This window comes from Balaenoptera ricei, chromosome 4, assembly GCF_028023285.1.
Source record: "Balaenoptera ricei isolate mBalRic1 chromosome 4, mBalRic1.hap2, whole genome shotgun sequence".
In the NCBI taxonomy this organism is placed as follows: domain Eukaryota; kingdom Metazoa; phylum Chordata; class Mammalia; order Artiodactyla; family Balaenopteridae; genus Balaenoptera; species Balaenoptera ricei.
Window position 1 is genome coordinate 87,771,172 of NC_082642.1, and position 12,615 is coordinate 87,783,786.

At 47.6% G+C, this 12,615-nt stretch overlaps 1 long non-coding RNA gene across 1 annotated transcript in view; it reads left to right on the forward strand.

Annotated features, from left to right (window-relative positions):
• The first annotated feature begins 7,582 nt into the window (after window positions 1–7,582).
• LOC132365386 (uncharacterized) overlaps window positions 7,583–12,615 on the forward strand; it is a 33,929-nt gene continuing 28,896 nt past the window's right edge. Inside the window, exons 1-2 of the long non-coding RNA XR_009503089.1 lie at window positions 7,583–7,820; window positions 11,183–11,257. This is a non-coding gene — a long non-coding RNA (uncharacterized LOC132365386). The remainder of the gene's footprint in view (window positions 7,821–11,182; window positions 11,258–12,615) is intronic.

Sequence of the window (12,615 nt, forward strand, 5' to 3'; positions counted from 1 at the left end):
CTTCTCCTACCTGTAGGGGTTTGCATCCCCTTTGAACGCCACTGCGCTAGGGCACAGGCATCCAAGATACCATCTAAGGTTCCCATGGAGCAGCCCTACCCATGCTCTAGGTCCAGCTGCCCTTGCTGCCCCTCACTTGCTCACACCCTGGTTTCCACCTTTCTGCCTCCAACCTTTGCTCCAGGCTGGAGGAAGCTGACAGGTGTCCAAGGTCACACAGGCTGGAAATAACCTCCCTGGACTCAAGTGTTTTGGTGGGAAGGGCTGCTGGAGAGCAGCAATCAGTTCCCATCTTCAGGACCTGCCCTAGAGAAGGACGTTGGGTAAGAATTCCCCTTTCTCAGCTCCACTGGATTCCCTGGCAATTCTTTAATTACAATCTCTATTCCTCAGAAGAAAAAAAAAGGAGTGCTTTATTCCCATGGCAGTGGAAAATCCACATTGTTTGGCTTTTCTGCTTCCGTGGCAGTATCTTGGAGTGTGCCAGGCTACGCTGCATGACAACAGCTGTGTGGCTCAGGGGAAGTGCCAGGACACTGAGGTCAGCACAGCTGGACTCCAGCCTTGGCTCTGCTGCTCATCAGTTGTGTGACTTGGAGCAAGTCACGTAGCCTCTCTGAGCCCTAATTTCCTTTTGTCTAAAATATGGATGTTGATATCTAACGCACAGAGTCTGGGGAGGATTAATGGGAGTACACAGCTGAAGTACCTAACACTGCCTGCAGACAGGAGGTGCCCTGTGACCTCCGGTCCATCCTGCTGTCCCCTGCTCTTCAGCTCAGGGTCAGCCTGCTCCCTGCTGCCTTTGCTGGGACAAGTCCAGGAGGCTGCTACTCTATTTCCCTACCTCTAACCCTCAAATCCCAGAAGACAGGCTCGGTTTCTCTGGGCTCCCCATTCCTCAAGCAGCCCTGCCCTGGCTCCTGCCCCCACCCGCAAAGCCTTCCTCAGATTTCACAGTCAGTGCCCTTCCCCTCTGAGCCTGGACCACTGGGTGTCACGCACACACGTATGCACGCATGCACACACCCCCCCCCCCCCAGAGGCTGCCTCCTTTTGGGGCTGAAACCAAACCCAGAGAGAAATGCAAAGTACAAAGGAAAAGACTGGAGTCCATTTTTCACATTCTTCCAGGATCCATGAACTGCAGGGTAATTAGACAGATGTGAAACGAATACGGGCTCTTTTTAATCCTAGGTCTACTTAATAGCCTCAGTTGGGAGAGCCATTAATAAATAATTAATGGAAATAGCTTCTGTAAAAATTGAATTTTCTCAGATGTGTTGCAACCTGCTGTCCAGATACTCTTTAGAGAGTTTAGAACTATTAATATCTTCAAGTTGACTGTCTTCTTTTACACAGAAGATAATGCCCCAGGCAGAGGGACTGTCTCCCCAGAGTCAAGCATTTGGCTCATTGTGAGAGGGAGAAACTAAGATCAAGGTTAAACAACTAGTTCAAAGTGCCAGAAGCAGCCCGTGTGTAAGCCAGGACAGGAGCACGAGGGCCAGGGCTTCCCTACCAGGCTGGTGTCCTATCATCCAAAACACCTCCCCCACTGCCATGGAGATTTAATGGAAGCCAACGAAATGCCAGACAAGTAGGGGGAAAAGACAGGAAGTATACATGCTCAAATGCAGCAGGGGTTATCTTCAGGTGAGATCATAGAGGGGACCTGATTTCTGTTTTACTGTGCTACTTTTCTGCATTGAGACTGCACTAGTTTTGAAACTAGGAGGAAAATGTTATTTCAAAGAATCTTCCACAGGGCATCTCAAAGCAGATTATCAAAAGGCAGACAGACTGAACACAGATGATCTGCTCACACCTCTCTCCTCGGGATGAAAAATGTTTGGGCCTAAGGTGGGCAGAGACCATGGGGACCCCCATCGTGGCAGGACCAGGGCAGACAACATCAAAAGGGTAAAGACCCTCGTTTCGAGAGTAGAGATCGCTCTACCGTGTTGTGTGGAGCTCCCTGGTGGCGTCCCCAGCTGGCTTGTCCATGACCACCAGGCCATCTACAGCCAAATTCATTTTCAAAGCTGAAACCAAGGAAAGGAAGGCTTTACTGACCAAAGGGAAAAAACGGCTTCCAGGGCATGAAGAGCTCTTGACTGTTTGAAACTTCCAAGTTCAGAATTTCACCCCAGATGGCAAAGTTAGAGGCCAGGGAACTGCTTTTCTGCTATAAAGAGTTAAATCACCTGTGTCCCCAGGTTTTGCTCCTTCCTTGCAGTTACCTTAACATAAGGTCCAGTTTCCATCCTTTAAAATGTAAACCTGTAAATTCAGAGTGAGAAAGTGGCTTCATGGTTACCTAGGGATGAGGCTGGGAATGGGGATAAACTGTTAATGATGCGAGGGATCTTTTTGAAAATGTTCTAAAACTGATATATGGTGATGGTTGTGCCACTTTGTAAAGTTACTAAAAAATCACTGAATTCTATACCTGAAATGGGTCGATTTTATGATATGTAAAGTACACCTCAACAAAGCTGGTTTAAAAAATGTTTTTTTAAAACCAAACACCTAAGGGCTTCCCTGGTGGCGCAGTGGTTAAGAATCCACTTGCCAATGCAGGGGACACCGGTTCGAGCCCTGGTCCAGGAAGATCCCACATGCCGTGAAGCAACTAAGCCCGTGAGCCACAACTACTGAAGCCCGTGCGCCTAGAGCCCATGCTCCGCAACAAGAGAAGCCACCGCAATGAGAAGCCCACACACCACAACCAAGAGTAGCCGCCGCTCGCCGCAACTAGAGAAAGCCCGCGCACAGCAACAGAGACCCAACACAGCCAAAAATAAAAATAAAAAATAAATAAACTAAAAAAACAAAACAAAACAAAACAAAAACCCAAACACCTAGTGTTGATATAACCGGCTGCCTTCACTGCACAGAACCAACCATGCCCTGCTCAGGACTCCTGCAGCCCCTCCTTGGGTTCACTCCCACGTTGTACCTTGAGCTGTGATATTTGTGGCTGTGCCTGCTTCTCCCATCTAGACCAGGCCTCAATCATCTCTGACTACCTCACGTCCCTGCCCCAAGGCCACACAGGTCCTGCATGTCAGAGACACAGTAAACCCGTCTGCAGTGAATGAATGGAGGAGAAGAGGGGACCCTGCAGGCTCAGTACTTCCAGGGCTCCAGGAACTTAACTGGTGCCTAAGGCCATTCCCACACAGACCTGTGTCATCATATCCCAAGCCACCCCATCCCAGGCCCTGTGGGACAGACAGGTTCTTCTTCCTTGTGACCCCAAATTCAGGGGCACTGCTGCCCCAGGCAGAGAAGGAAGTAACCTGGACAAAGCTGGATGTATTAAGACATTCATCACCTTGCTATTTATAACAGTGAAAACCTAGAAACCTGAACAACCAGTAGGGGGTTGCTTAAATAAAATAACACCATAGGATGGATTATTATTAGCTAATTAAAAGGACATTACTCAAAACAATTTAATGAACGGAAAACTATTTACAATATCATATTAAGCCACAAAAGTAGGATGCAAACATGTAACTAGTGTGTATGGCCCCCATTTTCTTTTTTGTAAGTAAATCAAATTGGGAAAAATTCAAAATATTTATAGTGGATTTGTGGATAATTTTAATTTCTGTCTTCATACTTTTCTACATTTTCTAATTTTCTACAATGAGCCTGTATTACTCTGTTTTAAAATTCACTTAAAGAATATAGAAAAGCACAAAAAATATAATAAAAACCATATATCTGCCCCATTAAATAAAGACCATATTTTATTTGGATCTTATTTTTTTAGAGAATGGAAGAACAGACTAGATAGAAGCCCCTGTGTCCTCTTTCCCCAGTCCTAGTCCTCTCCCTCCCTCTCCAGAGACCACAGATTTTATAGATTAGATGTATATTCAGCCCACGTTTTGGTACCTGTATTATACTGATGACATAGAATTGGATTTTTTACATTGTTTTTAAACTACCAATAAAATGATATTATCCTATATATAACACCCTGCAACTTCTATCCTTCTAGAGCTATCTGTGTTGAAATAAACATAGTCGTTTCATTCACTTAACTGCTCTATAATAATCCATGTAATATGTCACAATATCTTTCTCCAGTCCTTCACTGATGGACTTTGGGGTTTTTTTTCTAATTTTCACCATAAGAAATGATACAATGAACATCACTGGGCGTGCTTTCCTGTACACATAAGCAAGAATGTAACTAGAACAGTGGTTCTCAGAGTGTGGTTCCGGGACCGGCACCATCAGCATCGCCTAAGAACTTAGTAGAAATGCAGAGTCTCAGGTGCCCCCTGACTGAACCAGAAACCCAGGATTTTACATGAAACATGATGAAATGGAGCCTCCCTCACCCCGGAACTGTACAAGGACACCGGGGCCCTAAAGGCAGGAGCCCAGGCCTGGTCAGTGTGAACTCTGGGGTCTGGGCCCTGACCCGCCATGTGATCTTGAAAACTTAACCCCACCTACACCCCTCCCACTCCCACCACCCGCAACCTGTCTTGGGACCTGTCTTCTCATTTGCAAGATGAAGGGGTTGACTTGTGTCCTTTCTAAGGTCCTTCTATCTACCAGGCTCTAGGGCTGGTCCACAAAATGGAAGAAGTCTGCTGTTTTGGGTGGGAATCACAGACTCCTAAAACTGTTAGAGCTGGAAGGGACCTTGGCCCAACTCCTAGCCCAACCCCACAATTCCTGGAAGTCAGCAACTTGTCAGAGCAAGTCAAGGCAGAGTAGACAGAATTACCTACTTTGGGATAGATTAGGACCATCCTGGCCCCTTGGTGCTCTCTTGAATGCATTTCTTTTCCGAGAGGTGACAGCTCACATCCCCTCAGCTTTGGTCAGGTCTCGGCTAAGGCCTGAGCCCCTTCCCAGACTCCCATTCCCTCTTTGAGTCCCCTCCCCCCAGCACCAGGAGGGTCAGCACACTGACCCTCCCACTCTTCAGACTGAACCCCAGACTGAACCAGAAACCCTGGCGTGGGGCTGGGTGATCTGTTTTAGCAAATCTTCCAGGTGGTTTGATGCAAGCTACAGTTTGAGAAACACTGCTCTAGACTAGAACATGTGTCTAGAAATGGATCACTGGGTGCCTGGGTCTGCACATTTTAAGATCTACCATACAACCCCAAAGAGCTCTCAAAGCAGTTTACCGATTTATCTCCCAGCAGTGGCCTATGAGGGCCTCCCCACCTCTTCACCTATACTGGCACTGTAAGACCATTTCCTTTTTGCTGAGCTGATGCATGGAAATGGTACCTCATTTTCAATTAAATTTGCATTTTCATGATTATTAAAGAGGTTTTTATCGACTTATTGTCTGCTCAGGTTTCTTCTTCTTTCATTAATTTTATAATATGAAAATCACAGATTTAAAAACACATATACAAACTTCAAGCTGAACCCGCTTGCTTCATCATCATGTTTATGACATGGAAACCTGGACCAGAGTGTCAGTGTGTCCAGCTGTTCAGACACCTCCCTGGTCAGTGCCCTGCATCTTTGGCTTAGATCTCAGTCCCCAGGCCTCTCCCAGGACCAGCTTCTGGGTTGAGGCTCACACTCTTCTGCTATAACCACAGCTGTCACATCCTGAGCGCATCTGCCTGGGAAGAATCCTTGCCCAAGAGTTAATGACAGGGAAAGCTCCTCTCCCCAGCCCAGCCCACCCCCGTGTGGCAGCAGGCCTAATTCAACAGATCAAGGACAAAGGACACTTAACAAGTCCAAAGTTTCACTAGTTCAATCATGTATTCATCAGTCAAAAAAATATGTATTGCGTCAGCCGTGTGCCCGACACTGGGCTTGGCACAAGGGTGAGTGAGAACCATCAATTGTCCTGCCCTCAGGGAGCAGACAGTTCCTTGGAAGAGAGACATTAAATGAACAGTTGCACAAATTAATGTAAACTGAAACTATCACAAGTGCCAAGAAGGAGAGGTTGATGGTATGATGAGAATTGGTCAGGAGATCAGAGAAGGCTTCCCAAGGATGCAATGACTCAGCTGAGAACGGGAAGAATTAGAGGAATTCTTTCTAGGACCACCCAGAATCCCCAAATCCTCAAAGCCCACCCCAGCCTTTCGTGTACAACTCTGACCTGGTGAAAGCTGAGAGAATGGGGCTGCCTGGAACTGGGACCCCAGACGTGAGCCCAGGCCCACTCGAGTATCTTGGCTGGACATCCACACCCTGGCCTCCTAACCCGAGAGGCCCATGGGGTCTTGTGTCTGCCTCAGCAAAAGGACAAAGACTGTATTTCATCAGCCACCATCAAAAATGGGTGAAGCCCAGAAAGAGACTACTGCCCAGAGACTGGAGACCTCAGAGACAGCCCAGAGAACCCAGGTGGAAGATTGGCTGTCAGCTGGGTTTTTAGGCAGACACAGTCTAATTTGTGCTGTGAAGGAAGGAGGGAGGAATTATTTTTCCACTAACACTGACCCTCCCACTTTTCAGGCTAGAGATCTCCTCCCCCATGAATTTATTGTATTGCCGCTCTTCACAGTTTACAAGTGGTGCAGACGGGCTGATTCACTGCTGCCTGGGGGTCAGCAGAGGAGAGAAGCTGTCATCCCCATCTCTCTCTCAGTTTCTCAAGGATTGTTATATAACATCTTTTCCTCCCCCTCCCCCTGTGAAATAGTGAAATGGAGCACCTACTACTTTGACTCCTAAACAGCACAGAGAGCCAGCTCACTTCAGGGTCTAGAGTTCACTTCAGAATGATCTTACTTAAAACAACTTATTTTTTAAATGCCCACATTCTGCCCCTTGTGATGCAGAAGATTACACCTTCCTTTGGCTTTGTATAGAGAGTGTTTGGGGTGTGTTAACCTGACTGGTGAAGCCAAGAGAATCCCTAGGGGGAAGCCAGAGCCGCAAGATGGCTGGAGGGGATGCCTGGGGGGTGGGGGGCCTTGCCGGATGGGTGGGGAGGGAGTCAGCGGGTGGCAGGCCTACTGGCTGGATGAGCTGGGAAGGGGCAGGGCCTTCTAATCTCTGTCACAGCAGGACTGGCCTGGACAGGGACCAAAGGCAGGAGAGACCAAAGGCAGGAGTGGGAAAGCGGTTGCCTCGCTGCAGATGAGCACCAGACTGGCTTGGTGCTTATGGGCATTTCTTGCTGCATCTGTTCATTTAACCAAAACGTCCTGATCACAATGGCCATCCAAGCTTGTTGACATACTGGAATTCTGCATTCATGCAACTCAGGCTTCGGCCTTCCATCCACCATCTGTGCCGGGTATTAATTAAAACAGTGGGTGAGGAGAGACTGGTTAATCCTCTGGGGGAGGGGCGGGGCTTATTTTTCAAAGGGATAGGGTTGCAGCTTGCAGGTTGCGCTAGTTTGCTTTTCAGAGTTCCAAATGGGCATTTGCGGTGCACCACTCTGCCCGGTGCCTTCTGCTGGCTTCCTGAGCACTGCTGAACACTAAGGTGTGTGTGCAGGTATGCGTAATCGTGTACATGGGACCTGCACGTGCATGAGTGCTTGTGTGCTCGTGCGTGCGGTGCACTCGCAGGTCTGCAGGTCCAAAGCAGGCACGCCCTCAGCCAATGCACTTGGCGGCCAAACAGGTTCCAGCTGCTCTTTGTTGCACTTAAAGCACCAGAGAAGCTGCACTGCTCGCATGGATCACTTGAGACCGCAAGAGAGAAAGACTTGGTCTTTGCGCTGACGTCCTTGTGGTGATTAATACTAGGACTCTGTGATTTGCCTCGTGAGAACCTAATCCGGAGGCTAGGAAGGCTTCATTGCGATTGTCGCCAGCTCCTCCCAGAAGGGCTCAGGTCACTCTTCCCCGGTGAGTTATTTCGTTATTTGTCTCATTCTGAACCGCAGCTCAGGATCATGGAAGGCGGGGCGACTCCCTGGAGGAGGATTTTACATGAAACGTAATGAAATGGAGCCGCCCTCACCCCGGAACTGTACAAGGACACCGGGGCCCTAAAGGCAGGAGCCCAGGCCTGGTCATTGTGAACTCTGGGGTCTGGGCCCTGACCCGCCATGTGATCTTGAAAACTTAACCCCACCTCCACCCCTCCCACTCCCACCACCCCCAACCTGTCTTGGGACCTGTTTTCTCATTTGCAAGATGAAGGGGTTGACTTGTGTCCTTTCTAAGGTCCTTCTATCTACCAGGCTCTAGGGCTGGTCCACAAAATGGAAGTAGTCTGCTGTTTTGGGTGGGAATCACAGACTCCTAAAACTGTTAGAGCTGGAAGGGACCTTGGCCCAACTCCTAGCCCAACCCCACAATTCCTGGAAGTCAGCAACTTGTCAGAGCAAGTCAAGGCAGAGTAGACAGAATTACCTACTTTGGGATAGATTAGGACCATCCTGGCCCCTTGGTGCTCTCTTGAATGCATTTCTTTTCCGAGAGGTGACAGCTCACATCCCCTCAGCTTTGGTCAGGTCTCGGCTAAGCCCTCAGCCCCTTCCCAGACTTCCATTCCCTCTTTGAGTCCCCTCCCCCCAGCCCCAGGTGTACTTTCTTATCATAGCATCTGAAATCCTGGGGGGTCTTGTTTCACCAAGCATGGTCCTCGGCAGTAGCAGGATCACCTGGGAGCTTGATGGAAAGGCAGACCATCAGGCCCAATTTGGACCTTTTAACCAGATCCCCAGGTGATTCACTGGCACATTAAGCTTGAGAGCTGCTGTCTTAGGGACGCCTAATCCATTCTGTGTCTATTCTATTCACTGGTCTGTCTCCCCAAGTAGTGAATAATTCAAGGGTAGGGTCCATGGCTCCTTCATTTTTGCATCCTGGGGCTAAGAACGGGCCCTGATGCAAAATAGGTGTTCAACAGTATTGAAGAAATAAATGATTGAAGTGAGCCTGTGCAGTCTTTTTGAAGGCAGTGAACTTGGCACCAAATCTGAAAGGGAAGATGTGGCATGGATGGACATAAAAAAGTGGGGATCTGGGAACTAGTCCCCCTGCACAGAGACAGGGGTTTAAGGATTGACCTGGTTGGAAGGGAGGGTACGGCATGAAAAAGCATGAGAGGAGGTGGAAAGTGTGGGGGAAGGATGTCGAGGAGTTGAAAAGACAGACAGCTAGATCAGGATGTTTGGGACAGATCTATCTACCCATCTCACATCCGCCTCCTCCAATCTCATTTCCTATCGTTCAATTAACTTTGAACCCAGATGAACATAATGGCCATGGGCCAGAGAGACTGGGTTCAAAGCCCAGATTCACCACAAAAAGAACGCTGTGTGATCTTAGGCAAATCACTGAACCTCTCTATGCATCAGTTTTCTCATCTGTCAAATGGGGATCACATTCAATTAAAAAAAACAGAAGTTCAAAAAAATTTTTTTAACAAAATAAAATGAGGATCACAGAAGTACCTTCCTCAAAGTGTCCCCGTGAAGATCGAATGAGATGATACAATGCATTGGCACAGTGCCTGGCATGAAGAAAGGGCTCGATGGAGGTGAGATGATTCTAAGTAAAAGAATAAACTCTAAGCACCAGCTTGCTTGTCCAGCTTGAGGGTCTGGTACCAAGCTTAGTCTGCAGGCTCTAAACCTTGCTCTTGCATCAAAGGCTACCATCCTCCCTCCCACTGGCCCTCTAGGAGAGCCTTAGGAACAGCTGTGCAAGTGTTGGGCATGGGCAGTTCAAAGTGGTCCCAGATCTGTTCTTTTGAAACAGTCCCTGCCATTTTAAGTGATATTCTGGGGAAAAGAATATTGATCTCCATCCCAGGCACCTAGGAGAGGGGAGAGCTGGGGTAAAGGACACAGCATGAGATGTTATAAAATATGCACTCAGCTTGTTCCTTTCTGGGGCCCTGCCCCTGGGCTTCAGATTGCAGGTGGGTCTGCCATCAGTCGAGCACAGGGGATACATTCTCTGAGATGCTTTGTTCGGAGGTGTGAGCATGAGGGCTGAGAAGAAAGCCTAATGCTGAAGACAGCTGCAAACCATTCCATCAGCACCAGCCAATGGCTTTGGTAACGTTTGTCCCAAATAACCTGACAAATGTACCCTGCGCCTTCCCAGAGTCTTCTCCAAGGTAACGACCTCCCCACTGTCCTTGTCTAATGAGGCACTTCTCACATTTGAATCTGTATGGCGATGGAGAAATGGTGGCGCATTTATTCTTAATGTTACTGAAAAATACCAGTAATTATATAATGACTACAGAAAAATCACATTTAAGTAAATGAAGAGAGGAATGATTTTTAATACATTTCCCCAGTGAATATGTAATTACTGGCTATAGAAGTACCTTCCCGACTCACAAAATGACCACCTTTTGTCCTTGTGAAAAGAGATGAGATGTGTGCTCATTTGTGCAGGCCAGGTAGCCTGAGATATTTGGGGTAAACTACCCTCCTTATTCCTCCCAAATTACACTGCTCCAGCCTGAGTCAGCTGGTAGGATGAGCCCCGTCCCCTTATGCCTGGAGAGCTGCACCTGGGGACGAGAGGTGGGGGCAGGGAAGAGTCTAGGTATAAGGGTCACCTCTGTACCTCTGCACACACACACACCCCATCCTGGGGAGAAGCCTCCCATCCTTCCAGGCCAGAGCCAACGCTGCCTCCTCTATGGAGACTTCCTGATGGCCCAAACTGTGTTCTGATTCGTTTCTAAAAGGAAGGAGAGGTATCCCAGTGTGTCAGGAACTGCTGTTTGCCTCTTCCTCCTGGTCAGACAGCTAGAGTACTCCCCCTTGTAATAATCAGGTGTGCCCTGGTAACTGAGTCCTGGCCAGTGGAATGAGGGAGGAAGAGGTGAGCGCCACCACCAAGCCTGGCACATACCCATGTCCCGTGTGTGGTATTTGCTCTTGTCCCCTCCCCGCTCAGAGGCCTCTGAGCAGTGAGGAGAGGAGGACATTGGGACCCTGAATGAGTGTGTGGAACCGAGGGCCCCACCCCGCCTTAGACTGTGCCATAAGTTACAATTCTGTTCCGTAAGAAATAAATTTGTATTGTGTTAAAGCCACTGAATTTGGGGGGAGGTCACTTGTTACAGTAGGGAGGCTCTCCTAACTGATAAAAGCAGAGATCTGAGGCCCCTGGTAAGTCCAGTTCCCCACAGAGGCTGCCTCTCTGAGGTCCAGCTGTAGCTGAAACCAGTGAGTTGCCAAAAACCCTCTTCCTAATTTCCCACTTGCGATACCTCTTTCTTCAATTTCTCCCAGCCTGGTGCCCTCTACCTGCTCCTCACTGTGTCCGGACTCCCTCACACTCAGGTCTTGGTGACTCCATGGCCCCAGGTAAGCTTACATTTTCAAAGAAGTTGCTAGACAAGGTGATGTTTAACTCAAAGGCAGAAAGCTCTGAGTGTGGAATCTCAGGGCTGTGAGACCGTTTGTTGAAGGATATAATTTAGGGAAATGGATCATTCCAAGCCCTCTCCAGTCACCCCAGGCTCAGGCTCAGGCTCAAGGGGGTCAGACTAAAAGACCTCTTCTAAGAACCCCTTCTGCCCCCAAGACACTCTGCATCTTTTTTTTTTTTTTAACATCTTTATTGGAGTATAATTGCTTTACAATGGTGTGTTAGTTTCTGCTTTATAACAAAGTGAATCAGTTATACATATGTTCCCATATCTCTTCCCTCTTGCATCTCCCTCCCTCCCACCCTCCCTATCCCACCCCTCTAGGTGGTCACAAAGCACAGAGCTGATCTCCCTGTGTTATGCGGTTGCTTCCCACTAGCTATCTATTTTACGTTTGGTAGTGTATATATGTCCATGCCACTCTCTCACTTTGTCACATCTTACCCTTCCCCCTCCCCATATCCTCAAGTCCATTCTCTACTAGGTCTGTGTCTTTATTCCCGTCTTGCCACTAGGTTCTTCATGACCTTTTTTTTTTTCCCCTTAGATTCCATATATATGTGTTAGCATACTGTATTTGTTTTTCTCTTTCTGACTTACTTCACTCTGTATGACAGATTCTAACTCCATCCACCTCACTACAAATACCTCCATTTCGTTTTTTTTTATGGCTGAGTAATATTCCATTGTATATATGTGCCACATCTTCTTTATCCATTCATCCAATGATGGACATTTAGGTTGCTTCCATGTCCTGGCTATTGTAAATAGAGCTGCAATGAACATTGTGGAACATGACTCTTTTTGAATTATGGTTTTCTCAGGGTATATGCCAAGTAGTGGGATTGCTGGGTCTTATGGTAGTTCTATTTTTAGTTTTTGAAGGAACCTCCATACTGTTCTCCATAGTGGCTGTATCAATTTACATTCCCACCAACAGTGCAAGAGTGTTGCCTTTTCTCCACACCCTCTCCAGCATTTATTGTTTCTAGATTTTTTGATGATGGCCATTCTGACCAGTGTGAGATGATAACTCATTGTAGTTTTGATTTGCATTTCTCTAATGATTCATGATGTTGAGCATTCTTTCATGTGTCTGTTGGCAATCTGTATATCTTCTTTGGAGAAATGTCTGTTTAGGTCTTCTGCCCATTTTTGGACTGGGTTGTTTGTTTTTTTGTTATTGAGCTGCATGAGCTGCTTGTAAATCTTGGAGATTAATCCTTTGTCAGTTGCTTCATTTGCAAATATTTTCTCCCATTCTGAGGGTTGTCTTTTGGTCTTGTTTATGGT